Source organism: Amblyomma mixtum, chromosome 2, assembly GCF_055824585.1.
Source record: "Amblyomma mixtum isolate Tamu chromosome 2, ASM5582458v1, whole genome shotgun sequence".
NCBI lineage: Eukaryota > Metazoa > Arthropoda > Arachnida > Ixodida > Ixodidae > Amblyomma > Amblyomma mixtum.
This window is the reverse complement of record NC_143013.1, coordinates 192,483,299-192,489,184: the sequence shown is the minus strand read 5'-3', so window position 1 is coordinate 192,489,184 and position 5,886 is coordinate 192,483,299. Positions and strand designations below refer to the sequence as shown.

Here is a 5,886-nt window from a genome sequence, read left to right as displayed (position 1 = left end):
TTTAAAATTCGATTTATTGGTCACTCGTTGCAAGGAACCGTTGATGGCTCCATTGAAAGCGCTTCTTGAATATGCAGGTAGGTTGTGGTAATCCGAGTTCATTAGTTTCCTGAAAAAAAAGTAGATAGCTCTGGTGAGTAAACGTTCAGAAGATAAGGCAGACTCCAGAAAACAGATGAGGAACCCCGTGTTGATAATAACGCACTACTCTCGATTTAAGTGTGGTGTATATACCTGATTAGCAATTCACTCGCCGCGGGTTAATAAAAGACATAGAATTTATTTTTGCGTCGTCGATTGTTTGCTCTGCTTCCCGTCATCTTTAAAAGGAATTATTGACTCTTTTTTTAAACTGCACAAGCTACTTTGCACGCACGAGCTTTGCGACATAAGCGCTTATTATTAGTAGCGTTTTTTGTATAAATTTAGACCGAAATGTACGCGTTCAGTTAAGAAAAAGGGTAATTAATACTATGTGCGTGGAGAATACAAGGCAAACTAAAGAAAGGGAAATACTTTAGGGCATCTTAACGTCATCTGTTTATTTACTGAAACACGGAAGCTTGCCATGAAACATTTAAATTATTTATTATTTTCTGGACGTCCGCTACAAATTTAAGTATCTTGAAGATGATAGCTAAAATTGATATGCCACATAATACACTTCCAGGATAGGCAGACGCCATATTTAAAGAGCGTTTGGTTTTATGGGGTTCGGTTTTATGGGTGCGACCTCCAGTCGCAGCAATTTATTTTATACATTTATTCGAGCTCATGGTCAAGGCTTCAACAATGGCCAGGCTTTTGCATCTTTGGTCGTGAAGCAGTGCTTTTCCTCTAACGTTGTTGAACTGGGCCAACTAACAGGCAGAATCCAAATGAGGACTAAGATTTTAGGACAGAAAGGCGTGTGACATCTCAGTGAGAAATTCTTAATGCACCGAGTTCTGAATACTCCCCCATTTCTAAAATCTTCCGCGCACTATTTGCAGAGTAAACTATCATGCATGTTCGAATAAATGGAAGTGCTTAGGTCCAGCTTCACACCAACGTCTAGCACAAACAAAAACACTCGTATGCACTGGCTCACGTAACTTAAATGCTGCAGTAAGTTGGAAAGTGGAAACGTTTCTTGAAATGGACAAGATTTCTTAATCAAAAAGGGTATTTTTGAAAAGTCGAATTAGCAAAGTTTGTGGGAGTGACCACGAAAACTGAAAATTACCAAGAAGGAACACATTGTTAACCTTTTTGTTTCACTTATCGAGCCTAAATTTGCACGCAGATTGTTAAAGAGTTGGAAATCAATCAAGAAAATGCTTGCCTTCACATCAATTCAACACTGCTTAGAAATGTGCGGATACGTGGAGTATTCGACACAAGATTCCTGGATACATATCCAATGCTGCCTTATAGGCAATACTAGAATGTGTGGGACGATGAATAGTGCCAATTAGGAGGCAACAATCGGCAACCTTTTACCATATTCTATTGTCCTTTCTCACTTGAATATACAAAAAGCAAGTGCCTGATTCTGAGAATACAATTTGTGATCTATCACAAATTGTTTTGAAGCGTTACGCACCTAAAGTTCCGTCCAGTCTGCGCTGAGGCGTGGGTCTGCCCGATATTCAGCCAGATCTTCCTGCATTTTCAGGTAACAGGCACAAGGAACATATGACAATAGTAACCTCCGGCCGCATTGTAACGAAACATAATAAAGACACTTCAGTGTAGAGAAAGTAGAATTACATGGTTCCTTTCTGTTTTTTTACAGTTAGCAATGAAAACAAAGCAACCACGTTCACACAATCGACAGAAGACTTTTCACGACACTAAGAAAATCCTCACAACAATCTGCGAGATGATAAGTCTTGAATTCCGCAACCAAAAAATATGCATTGCATTACGCTAATCGCAAGAAATAGCACCACCTATGAAAGAGTAACCGCACAGAAACCAACACTACAAGACATCTTCCCTTCAATCTTTTCTGCAATTTAATTATCAAGCAAAAGAATACAGGCGTATCGATTGCAATGAACATTTTCTCAATTTACACTCTTTCTCCTTTACCAGCACAATGTCTTGGTAAAATTTTTTCACTAGTTAAAACCGTTTTGCTGAGGCATGATAATGAGATTTCGTTTTCTTTAATCTTTGAACGTTGCTAAAGAATGCCGGCAGGGTTACCGGAATGCTTTCAAGAGAAAAAACTGAAGCAGAGGTAGTGATCTTGAAATTGTAAAATATTTGCCCTACCATACTTGCTTCAGATTTACGGCACTTGTTTCAACACGACTTTTCTATACACTGTACCTTAAAAGGGACAACTGCCTAAGTAATCTTCGATGTACAAGATTGATTTTAAAGTTTAAAAGCATACATCCTCGTGGGTGATTTTAGCAAACCTGTAAAGCAAGTTTAAAATATGTTTAAAATTTTAGTTTCTTCCCCCAGGAAGCCAGCACAGGACAGTATAGCTTTAAAAACGCGTCAGTTGCGGTGTGAAATACAAAAATTAGAATTGGTTGCCAGTCTGTTCGTAATGAATTTTACGGCCCCTGTTTGAGGTATCCTTTATACCTCATGCCTTCTGATTCAAGAGTACTCGCAGTGATGACAAGCTACTTGACGTGAACTGTGATACTAATTTTATCGCTCATCATCGTCAGGTACGGATAAATCACCATGTCTCTGAAAGTTCGGTCACCAGAGAGTTGGTACCGATCTATTTATACGATTGTAGTTATCGTGGTAATGTGGGGCTAATCACTTTGTACACTGGCCACCCCTGTGGTGCCATGCTATAAGCTGCGGTGAAAGTATACAAGCAGACATTACAATATGAATTCAATGTGTTTCCAAACACCTTAACGCCCGTGATGGACTTAGTTTCAATCTTGTAGCACTAGGTCATAGTGCTTATGCATAAATTTATCCGAGTGAACACGCTTAAATTCAACTTCTTAAGAGAGGTGCGAATACATATTCAAAAGAGGGTTCGCTAAACACACCAGGTAGAAAAAACTTCTCTGAGACTTGGTGTTTTGATGGGTTCTCAATTCGCTCCAAAGCCATGAGAAGAAATCATATGCTATCTGAAATGTCGCGCAGCAGAATTTCTTCATCAACAAAATATCATACTAGGAGGAAATATTTTGCCCCCGAGTTTCATTCGCTGAGGAAAACCCTTACGCCACTTCGCGAAAATTTCTAACTTAGAATGTTGTCTTAAAAAGGCGAACTTTGTACACCGTACAAAGAACCGTTACCCTATATCTGCGAAAGATAGTTGTCCGGTTCTGTCTGCATTACATAGAACATTGCACCTCTTTCAATGTCAAAAAAGCCTTTCGCCATTATGGCAGAGGTCCGGAGGAGAGATTTTCCCAAAAAAATGTGGTCCTTTTTTCTTAAATTTTAGACCACAGCGAATCGTCTCCAAGTGCACTTACCTACTCCTTCGCCAATGGTCGCTCAGCCCGGCCAGTGTGAATTCCGCCGGTTCCTCCTGCGTGGGTATCAATATGTGTTTTAGGCGACCATGTGGTAAGCAAGAATACCTCTTACACAAAAGTGCTAAGAAAAATCTATCCCAGACATGTATTTGCAGCTAATCACCTTAGCTTAAAGGTGCACTGAAGAGGAATCTGAAGTCGTCTTTTTGCCGCGGGAACTCAATCTGCACGTTCCGAGCATTCTTAGAAGCTTCGATTTATTGCCCTGTGTGGCTGATTTTCCTAATTAAATCGAATTAACGTCTGGCTCCCGCCTTTCTTTTTAATTCTCCCTCGTACGGTGGGCGGAGTCGACCAACGCGTGGAGTGCGTTTCAGCCAGTCCCGCGGCGGCTTGCCGCTCTGCCATCGGCGGAGTAATACGCAGTAGCCCGTAGAAGCAAATAGTCCGCGCGTATTTCTATTTCTGCGGGCTTATTTTGCGGCTATATTATCTGCGAATGAAACTATTTATTCACGGAAGCCTACAAAACAAAATAAAGCGAAAGCAAAGCCTCCACGGAGCTGGCTGCAAGGCACTCCACGCGTTGGTCGACTCCGCCCACCGTACGAGAGAGAATTACAAAAAAAAGGCGGCAGCCGGACGTTAATTCAATTTAATTAGGAAAATCAGCCACACAGGGCAATAAATCGAAGTTTCTAAGAATGCTCAGAACGTCTACATTGAGTTCCGGCGGTAAAAAGACGAGTTCCGATTCCTCTTCAGAGCACCTTTCACAATCACGAAGGTGACACATCGCGAGTGATAATTGTTTTAGTCGCACGCTCTAATAAAACAGCCTTAGGCTTGAAGCTAAAATATACCGCTTATTATGTTTGCTTTCCTGCCTGGAGAATAGGGGGTTGGTTAGCCTCTCCAAACAGGACTCCATACGCTTCCGAGTCTGCAACCAATCTCAATATGGAGCTTTTCAAAGCGTTTTGGGGATTAATTCGTTTCCTGCCATTACTCGAGTTAAGATTGATGTATGTTCTTTCAAGACAAGTTACCTAAAAATTAGATAGTGATCTTGCCATTGAAAAATTTTTGTTCTAGCGTATGCGGCACTAATTTCAACGCGACTATTCCTTACACTATACCTTTCATGAACCAGCTAGCCTAAGTAGTTTTAGACTTACAAGACTGATTTTAAAGTTCAAAACCTTATGTCCTCTCAAGTTACTTTACCAAACATTAAAATCAAGTACGAAATAAGTTCAATACACTTAAGTTTATTCGCCAAAGAAGCCAGCACAGAAGGGTCTTGATTTAACAAGCTGCCAAAGTTATGGTGCGAAATCTCAAAATCCAAATTTCTTGCCAATCCATTCGTAATCTTTTTAACGGTCCTTAATTCAGCTATCCTTCATATCAAAGTCCTCCTTATGCAAGAGTACCCGCAGAGAAGACAAGATAATTGATGGCAACTCTCTAATTTACCAATTTTGTCACTTATTACTCTCAAGTAGTCACAAAAAAAGCTTTAAATGTCCCTCAAGGGACGGTCATCAGCGAGTTGATGCCTATCTATTGCCATGACTTTAGTTATTATGCTAATGTGTTGCTAAGCAAAAAGCACAACGGCAGCTCCTGAGGTGCGTTGCTAGGTACTGTGATGCAGACACACTAGTAGTTATTAGAATACGTTAATCCTATATTTTTTTTAATTTTTGCCCATTCGAGCAACATACAGGTACTACCCACGAAGTAAGACAAAGGGACGTGCTCAACACACTGACTGGGTCTTGACGTCACCTGGTTACAGCATCACGAGAGGTATTGCAGTCTACACGCGGCAAACGCTAAATATCGACATATTTTTAAACAGCGAGAAATCAATGATCGGCTGTCGCAAATAAACAAAATTTCCAATACAATAGAATTAAATAAATACAAGTACAATATGACGGAAAGTCTGCATTTAAGGCGCGGCTCTGCATCTTTCACCCGGTGAGTAGGCCTGCAATGCATCCTATAAGGAATAACGGCACTGCATGTATACTTAATATGAAAGAATTCGAAAAGTTTCCAAACGCGTTAATGCCTCGGATGGAGTAAGCTTGAAACTTGTGATGCTGTGTATCGGTTCTTCCGCATAACTATATCCGAGCGAACGAGCTTAAATGCACCCGCTTAAAGAGCCAAGAAAACTAGGTTAAAAGAAGGTTCGCTACACAGCCACGTCGATAAATAACACTGGCCTTTGAATGGCTTTCTCTTCGCTCTCACCGCATCACAATATATCATACGATACCGGAAATAACATAAAGAAAAATTTCTTCTTTCAAGAAAATATATTTGAAGCAAATATTTTTTCCCTTGGGTTCGATTCAGTGAACAAAACTAATCCGGCGATTCATTAAAATTTCTAACTTAGGACATTTTC

General features: G+C 40.3%; 1 long non-coding RNA gene across 1 annotated transcript; it reads right to left on the bottom strand.

The window, feature by feature from the left end:
* On the bottom strand, positions 1 to 3,519 carry LOC149361935 (uncharacterized). The gene is made up of 3 exons (XR_016288465.1): positions 3,459 to 3,519; positions 1,586 to 1,645; positions 1 to 109 (listed from the first exon to the last, which is right to left on the bottom strand). It is a non-coding gene; the product is annotated as an uncharacterized LOC149361935 (long non-coding RNA).
* Positions 3,520 to 5,886: the final 2,367 nt, after the last annotated feature.